General features: G+C 43.1%; 1 protein-coding gene across 2 annotated transcripts in view; it reads right to left on the bottom strand.

Annotated features, from left to right (window-relative positions):
• TRABD2B (TraB domain containing 2B) overlaps nt 1-13,564 on the bottom strand; it is a 411,723-nt gene that overhangs the window by 55,666 nt on the left and 342,493 nt on the right. The window lies entirely within an intron of this gene.

Below are 13,564 nucleotides of genomic sequence, written 5' to 3'. Positions count from 1 at the left end.
CCCTCCGTTCGACCCAAGCTTGGAGGAGTAGGTTACCAAAGACTGGGCTGGCTCCAAGGACAACAAGTCATGGCAAGCAACTGGTTGGGGCCCCAGAATCCTGAACGAGACTCAGCTGCTCACAGCCTGGTCCACTACTCCACTTTGGGCAGTAGCAAGGAGACGAGCCAACTCACAGCCTGACACGCTGCCCCCTGCGGGCCAGGGATTGATCAAATGGGTCGGCAACTCAAGGGCCAATTCTTCCACGGCAACTTGGAGCCTGCAGCTTGTTGTGTTAGCTCTGTACAGCTGCCGTTTTAAACACGGGTTCATGCACGCACGCTAAATCATCCCCTCACCCGGGTTTTACAATTGTTCCTGCAAACGGTGAGAGAAGTATTATTAGTCATCCTAACTGTATTCAGACTAAGCATCTATTCAGGAGTAAGACTGGGAGGAATGCAGGACTAGATGACCTCCTCAGGTCTCTTCCAACCCTAATCTTCTATGATGCTATGACACAAATACTCTGCTAAATACCACAGTGCAGTCAGGCCACGTTTATATCCCTTGTTACCTAGTGTTCCTAACGTCTGTGCGAATAGGTTAGGCTTGTGTGATTGTTTAGGGCATAGTATTTTCTCTAGGAGAATTGGCTGAAGTGGGACTCAGAGTGGATAGATGGATCTTATGCTGGTTCTCTGCACATCGGTGAATTTCAGCATTGGTTGCTAACCTCAAGTATTTAAAAAAAACATGAGATCAGCTAAAAATCAAGAGATTCATGAGAATGAAATTTGGATTCTTTTCATTGGTCCGTGGGGTTTCGAGCCTTTGGGATTTGTCATAAGGTGCCTTTACCCCATACTGCCCCATTGGCTGAGTGTACTATGGCTGGCAACCCCAGCCTTAGTTTCCCTTTCTGAGGTTGGTCTTCTCAGCTTCCCAGATACAGGTCTGTGTGGGAGATGTGGCTTAGCTCTCCAGCCAAGTCACAACCCATGTAATCCCTTTTGGGGTACCAAGAGTCCAAACTGAAAAGTTCCAAGCAAACAAAAATGTTCTTCTACCCTTCAGGCCTTCTCTTCAGCCCACTCGCGGGGCCTTGTTCGCAGCCCCTTTCTGAAGCCCCACCCCCTCCCTGGCTTCAGAGCCTGAGCTGCTGCCTAATCTATTTTTAGTACCATAATGCAAGCCCCAGTCTGTCAAAGAGGCTGAGGGAACTTGGGTTATTTAGTCTGCAGAAGAGACGAAGGAGGGAGGATTTGATAGCAGCCTTCAACTACCTGGAGGGGGGTTCCAAAGAGGATGGAGTTAGGCTGTTCTCAGTGGTGGCAAATGACAGAACAAGAAGCAATGGTCTCCAGTTGCAGTGGGGGAGGTCTAGGTTGGATATTAGGAAAACACTATTTCACTAGGAGGGTGGTGAAGCACTGGAATGGGTTACCTAGGGAGGTGGTAGAATCTCCATCCTTAGAGGATTTTAAGGCCAGGCCTGACAAAGCCTTGGCTGGGATGATTTAGTTGGGGTTGGGCCTGCTTTGAGCAGGGGGTTGGACTAGATGACCTCCTGAGGTCTCGTCCAACCCTAATCTTCTGTGATTCTAACCCAGGCTCTGAGACTTGCTGCTGCGGGCAACCACTTGCGTGTAGACGCACCCTAAGGATTCAAGGGTAATTCAGTCTCCAGTCTCTTTTAAGCCTCGGTCTCCCTGCCTAAACTGCCGACAAGGATGCTAATTAGTATCAGTTGTGAGTGTGATGTGGTTATAGGGCTTTAGTGCAACCCGCAAGCATCATAAACAGTTTTTAGCCAAAAGACTTTTCTTTAAAAGATTCAAATCACATTTGCAGGCCCTAACTTGTTCCAGGATTCCACTGCCTCCTTTTCAGAAACATAAAAAATTGATTTTCCCCCTGACTAACTTGCTTATAACTAAAGCCAAAGAAGCAGTCCCAAAAATGTGTTCCACGCCCTCAGAGAGGAGAGCAATGTGACATTTGTGAGCGATTGATTTGATTTGATCATAACTGGATTTTTTTAAAACAATGCCAGAGCAAACAAAGGCCCGATCCTGCAACTGGTTGAACAGAGGGCTGAAAGTGGAATCGGGAACAAAGACGTCTCTGTGTCCATACTCCAATGTCCTAGTTTTTCTCGACATGGAATACAAGTTGCCAACAATTGTATTTGTAGGAACAAGTGTCCTGAATCTTATTAACCTTTGACCTTTATATCATAATACCAAAAGAAACCCAATTATAATTCTTCAAAGCTCTTAATTAATTTAGTCCTGGCAAAAAATAGCATAATAACAACCCTAAATCCACATCTATCCTCATCATGACCAGGCAGCAGCGTTACCAGCTTCCCAACAACGCCCTGTCAATACATTCAGGGGTGAGAGATATTTTGGCCTTCTGATCCTTTGGCTTCTCTGTTAAGACTGCCAACAAAGATGCCACCTGTGGATCTGGTTGGCTTTTGTTGAGTACTTACGTTATTTAGATTGAGGAAAGTATGGGATGGTGGCAGTTTTGGTCTCACTGCATTCCAAATTTGGACACATTTGTTTTCTGCCTTCCGGCATTTGTCGTGGACTGAAATACTACAGTGTTGGGGATAACTTGTATTAATTAACAATTTTTGTCATGCAGACACCTGTCGACCAGGATGTGGACAGAGACCATTAATCATTTCACCCAACAGTTTTTGGATTCTATTCATTATTTGTCTGGAAGGAGTCAAACCAGACATGTAAATGTGAAAAGATCTGCAATCCATCACTGTGCCTTGAGCCCTCCAGTCTTCTGCCTTAATTATTCATTAGGAAAACATCCCAATGGTATCGGAGGGGTGCTTAAGATTTGCCCAGAAATTGGAGGGGATAAGAGAAGTTCCTGCTTAGTGTCAGAGCCAAAGATTGTTCTTGAGATCAATATTTTTCAAAGCAGATAGTTTGCACTAGACAAGAGTTGGTGCCCACTTACTCCAATGTCCAACAGTCTATCTCTTGAAGGAACTAATCCTTCCCTGAAAGATCACTGTGGAAACAGCAGAGCTGGTTTTGAAGTGAGAAACTGGCCAGACAGCATAAGAATCTAACTACAAACACCCTATTAACGCAGACTGTGTAGGGTCAGAAGTTTGTCTCTCTTGGGGTACCCAGGTATTTTCAAAAAGTACCTGCCTGGATGAGCAAAGTCTAGAGAGATTCAATCAATAATACCAGCATATACAGACAAGCAATAGGCCAGACATCTCATCTCTTCGGTCATAGCCCTAAGCCCACTAAAATCAGTTGGAGTCTTTACATTGACATCAGTGTGTTTTTGGACCATGCCCTAATTTATAACTAAACTGAATCTTTTATCAGTGAAACACTGTAATAAGCAACATAGTGAGGAGTCTAGTATACAAGTCCTCTTCAATCTAACCTTAAATATTTGCGTATTTGATTTAGCCTAAATGGCAGAATCTGAAACCCCTTAACTTCTCCCATGAATGCATCCTTCCCACTTTGCTGTGTCTTGTTTGCAATGATACTTGAATGTTGACCAGTTTTGCCTTGCTGCTCACTTTACTTCTCCTCTTCGCAATATTCATTCATTCCTCCCCCCCTTTTTGGAATACAAGCTGCTGTGCCCAATTTATTATCTCTCCATGAATAAATCAGAGGATCTGAAGACATGTTCTAGCTCAACCTGAATTCATAGGGTTGATTCAGGAAGCACTGAATGAAATTCTATGGCCTGTGTTAGGCAGGTCAGACTAGATGATCACAATGGTTCCTCCTGGCCTTAAAATCTATGAAAATTGCACACACACTGTGACCTTCCTTGGTGGCACATCTTTGTTAACACCTTAGTGTTCTCTTTGTTAACTATTTACAGCAGTGTATGATTTTCAATGGATCAGTCGGCCAAATGAATGCCAATTTTACCAGCACACTCAAAGGCATTTCAGTGCATTGTGAACTAATTCCCTGTACTTCCTGCCACTTTATCACTACAACTGTTTAAAAAGAAAAGAATAAAGATTTTGTAAAATTATTTTCATTTTTATAATGGCTTGGGTATATTTCATTCTCTCTCCACCTACTGAAAAATAGCAATACCATTTTTGCTAACGCTTTCCAAATTAATTCCCTTTGTGTTAGAGAAGAAGCCTGGAAAATATCTCCCTAAAAGGTAAAAACTTTAGGAAGTTATAATTATTGAAAACTTTGTGCATGTGGAAATAGATAGATAGATTTGATAGATAGATAGTTTAGATAGATAGATTCGATAGATGGATGGATGGATGTCAGGTCTTCTGACCTGCTACTCACTATTTATCCTGAACCTGGATGAAAAATCCCTTTAGTATTATCCTGATTTATTGTGACAGTTGATGAGTGCTAGGGCTAAAAAGGTCAGAATATCTACTGCCCTGGGAATGCCTAGTAAATATGCAGAGAAAAGCAGGTAAAAGGAGAAATAAAAGACCTGGTACATAGAGGTTTATGCAGTAATCCCAATATCAGGCACAAAGATGAATACTGCAAAATCTCCACTAACAATTTAAGTTAAAATAAGTTTCATTGTTGCAAATAAACCATGGTCATAAAACACTGGGTATTATATTTCTAGGTTTGGAAGGATTTGATTTTTATCAATAAATGTTAGTAACTGTTAATTTCACCGTATACACACAGACTGACAGAAATATTTCCCTCTATAATAATCAAAATCTACAGACAGGGAAAGTAAGAAAAATACAGCCTAAGAGTTTATCAGAGTTTGATATAAGGATATTTACTTTGCATATTTTGACATGCAATGTTGACAACTTGTGTTTTAATGGTTATAAAGCTTTAACATTTTTTAATCTCAACGCCTACTGTCATTAAATAATTATTATCTGACACTCCCATAATTTCCTGAAACTGTAAAAATTTAAAATAGATAAATATTCAAAAAATACTTAAAGCCCATAATTTTGCACAACTGTGAAGTTTTAAGTAAATAAAAAATACAAAAAAACCCCAGTATTCTGTCAAAATTACAAACAGAAAAAAAAAAGAAAAGAAAATTCTCCCAAGCCTATAAATATATCTGTATGTATGGTGCTCATGACAATACAGGGCAAGACTGTTCAAATGATAAATGGGTACTGTCACAGGTATTGTATAAAATTAAAATTTGAGCCATCTCTTAAAAAACTCTGCCACTCTACATTTCTAACAGGTCCTGGATTGATGCATATTTAGAGTCACCTTCTGCCCTTTTTTACTGAACTCGATTCACCAGTAGAAGATTAGGACAAGATCCAGGACAGGAATGGGGAGTAAAGGCAGTCCATCTGCTTCCTAAAGAAGACTTGATACCAATGACTTCTGCTAGAGGTTAATTTTTAATGCTAAACATACAGTGAACTCAAAGTTTGGCCACAGTTTACTTTAATAAACTCACTACTTTGTAAGAAGGATCTCTTTGTGTAACTCCCAAATGAAGTCAATAGGAGTTTTAACATTGACTTCATTGGGGCCAGAATTTCACCCCTTTAGCTCAAGTGGTACGAGCCTGTGTTTTGGGGTTGGACGATCTGAATTTCTCAGTGAATGTGTTTTCACAGTGCCTAGGGCTGGTCAAAATCCTCCCACTTCACCTTGTTTTTCTGATAGAAAACTGCTGTTTTGACTAAATGGCAATTTTCAGGGCACGTGTGTGCTTTCCTAACAAAAAAATTGGGATTTTTCTTTGACTGAAAATTGACTCATTGACTCAAAACTGAAAATCAGTGCAGGGATTGGGGGGGGCGCGGGGAGGGGAGGGGGAGTGTATGTGGCAGGGTAGAGAGGAATTGGCAGTTTTTAAACTAAAAGACAAAATAACCTTTGTTCTTAATTTTTTGCCAGAAGTCCAATTTTTCCACTGAAAATGACAATGAAAATTATTTTCGTTTTCATTTGGGGCAAAATATTCTGGGTGGGACTTGAAGGGATGTTTTTCAAACACCTCTGAGAGGGAGAACCATGTAGTCCTAGATATTAAAAATCTACCTTGCCATCTTAGACATGAAATACCATCAACATTGTTTCTAAGCATCAGAATCAAGCCACAGCCCTAAGAAGTTAAATAAGCCCACGGGTTCTTACAGGCAAAAATATTATCTTGTTTTGGTGACAGGAGCAAGAAGAATGCTTCTAAGCAAATGTTATGTGCTTTATCTGGATTTGAAGATCTACTACAAATTACTTTGTCTGTTCGCTTCAGGATTCGTTGTTCTGGGGCTTAGAGGGATAAAGTGGTACAAAGGAGCAAGAGATAATTCCCGCACAAAAGGCCTCCATGGCAGACCCTTTGAAGTCACGCTAAGAAAGGCTTGCTAGGCCATTAGCTGACACACAGCAGAAACCTGAACTGTTTCCATGCGCACAACAAGCCGAGCTATTTTCCGCACAATTAGTCATAAAAAGGGCCAGTGTAAACTGTGTCGGGAGGTCTCAATTCTTTACATTCTCCATGCCATGAATCAGATGTTATGTATAATGTTAGGTTGCCCTCAGGCTGCTTTGCAAAGAGCAGCCAGCAGTCTCTATTCCTCGCTTTCTCTGACGCTGATTTTCAATGCATTTGGCACGACCCCGAGTGTTTATTGTAGTTAAACTTCACAAGAATTAAGCAATCAGCTGAGATACAAAATCAAGTGCTGTATATTCACCGTTGCAGCAAATATTTACTGGCTTCTTCACTGCTTCTCCAAACTGTGTATTTTTTCAGACAGCTCTAACTTAACATTTGCAAGGCTGAGTGATTCGTGCATTAGAAAGATACCATGCTATTTTAGTAAGCAGTCAACACGTATTGCCCTCTGGATTTTTTAACCTCTCCATTGTGTCAATCCACTCTCCCTCAGTGACCTCATGCACACTCTTCTGCCAGCAAACTCCATTCCTTAACATGTTGTGTCCTATCATTTCATCATTATGGAGCATAATTGGAAGAATGGAAATTGGAAGAATGGCTCTATCTATCAGAGTGAGGTTCTAGAACAGCCTTCTAATAGGAGTAGCAGCAGCAGCAAACAACCTACTTACTTTGAAGGTGGAGTTCGGTAAGTTTATGAATGGGTTTATATGATGGAATTGTCACAATAGCAGGAGATTGGACTTGAGGGCTCAAGATGTCCCTTCCAGTCCCAAGTCCTATATCCTAGGTTCTTATGGATTTATGGTTTAATGTCAAAACCTTGCAATGTTTGTGATTCCATATGGTTCCAATGTGAAATGCTGCATCTCTCCTTTTGCTCTGGGATTCTGCATTTCAAATTCAGGGAGTATGAACCACCTCAAAACCTGTTCCCTGAAGCAGAAGTCTCATGACAGCACTACCCCGAGCAGACATTCCTTTTTCTAATACAGCTGCCTCTTACATTCAGTTGTGTTAAGTCCAATCCAACACAAATAGAGAGGGTGGGAAAAGGCAGAAACATTTTGGTAATACATTTTCAAAATTTTGCACAATCACTTCTTTGTTCAAAATGTCAAATGTTGGGAAAAATAGTGAAAAAACATTAAAAATAAATTCTCAAAAGTGTTTGCAAGACCAGCTCCCCCCGAAACATTGAAAATTCTAAAAATTTCGACACGCTCCAAATAATCGTAAGCGATGTTCATCACGTTTTCTTTTCTTTTCTCTTTTCATTCATATTGTGAGTTAATTCAGTGTTTGTGACAATAATAGTGTCCATGACAATATTGTCGTGAACACTGAATTAACTCACACTATGCTTCTCCAAACGGTCACCTTCTGTGGTGGGCATTGATCCTGACTGGGGGCTACTGGGCACGATCATAATAGGAACATTTAAGAAGAAAGACATCAAGTAGCAACAAGATTAATAGGGGCAAATGCAGTATGAGTTTCTTTACCACAGTACCTTACTGCTGATTTTCAGCACCTCTGCCATTCCAGTCTTCCTTTTTCTCCATGGGCACATTCATCCACCCCAAGACAGACACATCTACTTAATACACCCAATCTTGACCTTCACCATCCCTTGCTGGTCTAGCCCTGCCTCTTTCCCAGATGGAGCCTGCATCCACACATGCACCCTTCCCCCATGAATCTGTTTAATGAACCTCAGTCCTAAATTCTCTTTTGCTCCTTTATGGTAGGTAACAGGGCTGGAGTGGCATAAATTGGCCCTAAAAGGCTCAGTTCACACCAGGGGAAGACTCTCCCAACACACACACTGTGGAAGACAATCTGAAGGCTGCCTTCTGCACCTCCCGCCCCCCCCCCCAATAAACCATAGCATGTGGCTAGGGCCCTACCAAATTCACGGCCATGAAAAACACGTCACGGACTATGAAGTCTGGTCTCCCCCAGTGAAATCTGGTCTTTTGTGTGCTTTTACCCTACACTATCCAGACTTCATGGGAGAGACCAGTGTTTCTCAAATTGGGGGTCCTGACCCAAAAGGGAGTTGCAAGGGCATCCCAAGGTTGTTTTTGGGGAGGGTCACTGTACTGTCACTCTTACTTCTGCGCCGGCTTTGGAGCTGGGCGGCCGGAGAGTGGTGGCTGTTAGCCGGGTGCCCAGTTCTGAAGGCAGCACCATACCAGGCCATCCTGACTTCTGCGCTGCTGCTGGCGGCGGCTTTGCCTTCAGAGTCGGGCTCCCGGCCAGCAGCCGCCACTCTGCAGCCACCCAGCTCTGAAGGCAGCGCCGCCGGCAGCAGCAGCGCAGAAGTAAGGGTCGCAGAACCACAACCCCGCCTACAATAACCTCGTGACCCCCTCGCAACTCCTCTGCGGGTCAGGAGCCCTACCATGACAACGCCGCGTCATTTCAGATTTAAATAGCTGAAATCATGAAACTGATGATTTTTAAAATCCAAAGACCGTGAAATGGACCAAAATGGACCATGAATTTGGCAGGGCCCTACACATGGCACAGAGGGCTTGACGGAGGCAGGTCGGGGGTGGGAAGGAGCACTGCGGAGGTACCAGGCAGCCTGAAGAGGCTGCTGCAATTTAGAGAGGCCCCTACATGGATACCTTAGCTATGCTGGAGGCTGCCCCAGCCCCTGGAAGAGGCCAAGATCAGGAGGGAGCAAACTTCATGTAAAGCCACAATAGCCCTCTTAAACGGGCAACACAAAATTGCACCCGCGGTGCCTGCCCTTTTCAGAAAAGCTGATCGTAGGGGTAGGGGAATGAGAGTCACAACAATATTTTGCACTTAAAAGTATTATATGAATGGGTGGGTGGGGTGGGGGTTTCTGATTCCTTATCTTGGGTGGGGGGAATTGAGACCAAAGTGCGCGTTATAGCACTTCTGTGCAAAAGACGTGCAATGCTTTTGCAGCCTTATTTTAGACACAGCTGAAGAAATCTTTTTCCCATCCTATTTGATGTGGTTCTTCTCGACCGTGCAAAGCACTGACTCACAGCTGCTTTCGGACACCGTCATTGGAATTAAGAAATAAAACATAAAAGGGCAAAAAGGGCAGCACTTTGAACCCCACGTGGGCCCCACCTGCCACTCCATTCCTTCCTGACGTGTAATCACCTCTCCCGCTACAATTGTTCAGTTCTTGCAAAATACATTTTGGACCAGGGCCATCCTGTAGATTATTGGAGAGCGACTTAAAGCCCAAAGTCAATGAGGTTACTCCAGGCGGATGCCCGTGTAACTTTGAGCAGCTTTTGGTCCCCCATATCTCATTTAGAGCTGCAGTGTTGTGCTGTTCATAGAGAATCAAACCCCCAAAAGCTGCACAGACCACAGAGACTCCGTCCAAGATACTGTTTCTTGCTGTCCCTAGAGGTAGTGAAAACTCATTCTTTCAGCACATCTCTGCTCTCATGTCTTTCCTTCACAGCTCTTTCATTGCGCTTAGTTCTCTTGACTATGCGTCTGTGTCTTTCTCCCATTGGGTCATCTTCGTCTCTTCTTCCATGCTGTCACCTCTGTGTTTTGCTAACTGTTTTTCTACAGAAAATGGGTTTTCGAGAAAAACTATTTTTGGCAGAAAGTGTCTGATATCTGAGGAAAAAAATGATTTTTCAACAAAAAAAGAAAATTCAACACTAAAAAGCTTTCATTTTTGGCCAATCAGCTCTCCCTGCAATTCAATTAAAAATGCCATCACAGTTCCTCATGTGAATTATAATTTGGCTGTGTTATACCCCCATTCTCCTCTATGGGCTGGGTTCCCCAGCTGGACGACATTTCCCATTATGCACCATGGTCAAGGACTCCCAGAATGCATCACAGCAACTCAGCAAGAGGGTGCAGAAAACAAAGGTATCCCAGTTTCATGCACATATATCACACAGTGGAATTTTCCCACTGAGAGCAAGCACATAAGAATGGCCCTACTGGGTCAGACCAAAGGTCCATCTAGCCCAGTATCCTGCCTTATGACAGTGGCCAGTGCCAGGCGCCCAGAGGGAATGAACAGAACAGGTAATCATGTGATCCATCCCCTGTCGTCCATTCCCAGCTTCTGGCAAACAGAGGCTAGAGACACGATTCCTGCCCATCCTAGCTAATAGCCATTGATCGACCTATCCTCCATGAATTTATCTAGTTCATTTTTGAATCCTGTTATGGTCTTGGCCTTCACAACATCCTCTGGCAAGGAGTTCCACAGGTTGACTGTGTTTTATGTGAAGAAATACTTTGTTTTATTTTGTCAAAGGATGACCACTGTACATTTTACTGTAAATATATTAAATACGTTCACTATTGATTGGGCATTGGGGTTTGATTCTAAAGAGAAGAGGAAGACAATATAGGAAGATGTCCACCTTTTACATAAGTACCATTCATATTATCATAGTCCTGTTTCTTTGGGATCTCAGCTTACTCCTCGTTCTGATGCTAGATGAACCTGCAAAGAATGCATTTAAAATGCGAACAAGGTCTTTTTGCAGGGGAACTTAAAGAGACATGATTTTTTAATATGTATTTTTTTGCTTGTGATTTTTTGCTTGTGTGGGAACTGGCATTTCCATTTTGTGAGAAATTCTGTGATTTCAAAATTTGTTCCACACTGTAATGAAAACAAAGACTATAGAAATTCCCCACAAAACAAAATAAAAAAAAATCATTTCGGGTTAGATGAAAAAAGCTCCTTTTTTGCCTTTTCCCATGTTTATAATATGAAATAAAATTAATGTTGAAACGAAAAATCATTTCCAAATGGGAAATTGATACCTTCTGTTCTGGAAGTGTCAAAACAGAACGTTTCACCCTGCTCAGATATTTTTAATATTTATTCCCAAACAAAAGTTAGTTGCAATTGACGTTTCCATGGAAAGGTTCGATTGAAACAAAGCAGCATTTTCTGATGAAAACACGTTTTGTTGGAAAACATTCAATCAGCTTTACTTGTGATAGGAGCTGGAATGATATCACCAGGAAATGAAACCCATGGGGAAAGTACAGTGCGGGCAGCAGTGTCACACTGCCCTGCCTTTTCCAGGGGTGTGAGAGCAGCTCACTGTCTGTGACCCATTCTGTCTTGAGCCTCAGCGGAGACTAGGGGAATCGGTGTTTATCCCTTTTACAAAAGACGGTTGTAACATGAAAGAAAGGAAAGGTTTTGTCCTTTTGATGGAAACAGATGCTTTTCACCACTATTTATAGGCTGCTCAGATAGCACGGTAAGAAATGCAATCACCATGATTCACGTTAGTATTTACTGAGTGCCATCAACAGGTTGGGCAGTGTTCACAGTCTGGAAGAGGATGCAACCTCTCTCCCAGGGGTGTCAATGACTGGGATTGTGGCTTTGGTAAAGTAGGCAGTCTCTTACTATGTGACTCAGATCACCAACTCATTTCACATACACTACTGACGAGGAACTATGCTTCAGTCACGACAGCTGGATTCAGACAGGTAACCTATGAGTGAAGTGTTTCATATCCCATTGCAAATCCTCCAAGCCATTTTGGAATGTATAAGGTCTTGCTTGCCAAAAGCAGGGGGTGGGAACTGTTTCCAGAGCTCACAACTCTGGCTCCATTTTCTGCGAAGGAGATAACTAAAGCGATGTGAACAGATTACTAAAACAAACACAACGATAAACCCGAGCCTGACCTCAGCAGAGTGCAAGGCTGAGGAAAGCTCCTGACAGTCAGGGAAAACTGTTCTTGCTCTCTGAACATTTCAGCCAGTTTTCTAAAATATTTTTGTCTCTCCCTCAGCTAGGACCCAATCCTACAGGATGGGGATCTGATTCTGGGTATGGCCCATGCTGAAAAGCACAATGTGTATGGCCTTATCATAGAATCATAGAATCATAGAATATCAGGGTTGGAAGGGACCCCAGAAGGTCATCTAGTCCAACCCCCTGCTCGAAGCAGGACCAATTCCCAGTTAAATCATCCCAGCCAGGGCTTTGTCAAGCCTGACCTTAAAAACCTCTAAGGAAGGAGATTCTACCACCTCCCTAGGTAACGCATTCCAGTGTTTCACCACCCTCTTAGTGAAAAAGTTTTTCCTAATATCCAATCTAAACCTCCCCCACTGCAACTTGAGACCATTACTCCTCGTTCTGTCATCTGCTACCATTGAGAACAGTCTAGAGCCATCCTCTTTGGAACCCCCTTTCAGGTAGTTGAAAGCAGCAATCAAATCCCCCCTCATTCTTCTCTTCTGCAGGCTAAACAATCCCAGCTCCCTCAGCCTCTCCTCATAACTCATGTGTTCCAGTCCCCTAATCATTTTTGTTGCCCTTCGCTGGACTCTCTCCAATTTATCCACATCCTTCTTGTAGTGTGGGGCCCAAAACTGGACACGGTACTCCAGATGAGGCCTCACCAATGTCGAATAGAGGGGAACGATCACGTCCCTCGATCTGCTCGCTATGCCCCTACTTATACATCCCAAAATGCCATTGGCCTTCTTGGCAACAAGGGCACACTGCTGACTCATATCCAGCTTCTCGTCCACTGTCACCCCTAGGTCCTTTTCCGCAGAACTGCTGCCTAGCCATTCGGTCCCTAGTCTGAAGCGGTGCATTGGGTTCTTCCGGACCCTGCACTTATCCTTATTGAACCTCATCAGATTTCTTTTGGCCCAATCCTCCAATTTGTCTAGGTCCTTCTGTATCCTATCCCTCCCCTCCAGCGTATCTACCACTCCTCCCAGTTTAGTATCATCCGCAAATTTGCTGAGAGTGCAATCCACACCATCCTCCAGATCATTTATGAAGATATTGAACAAAACCGGCCCCAGGACTGACCCTTGGGGCACTCCACTTGATACCGGCTGCCAACTAGACATGGAGCCATTGATCACTACCCGTTGAGCCCGACAATCTAGCCAGCTTTCTACCCACCTTATAGTGCATTCATCCAGCCTATACTTCCTTAACTTGCTGACAAGAATACTGTGGGAGACCGTGTCAAAAGCTTTGCTAAAGTCAAGAAACAATACATCCACTGCTTTCCCTTCATCCACAGAACCAGTAATCTCATCATAAAAGGCGATTAGATTAGTCAGGCATGACCTTCCCTTGGTGAATCCATGCTGACTGTTCCTGATCACTTTCCTTACAGAAAAGCCTTTTGGAATTTAA

Source organism: Lepidochelys kempii, chromosome 8 (genome assembly GCF_965140265.1).
Source record: "Lepidochelys kempii isolate rLepKem1 chromosome 8, rLepKem1.hap2, whole genome shotgun sequence".
Classification (NCBI taxonomy): Eukaryota; Metazoa; Chordata; order Testudines; family Cheloniidae; genus Lepidochelys; species Lepidochelys kempii.
The sequence above is the reverse complement of the archived record's forward strand: the minus strand, read 5'-3'. Positions and strand labels throughout refer to the sequence as shown.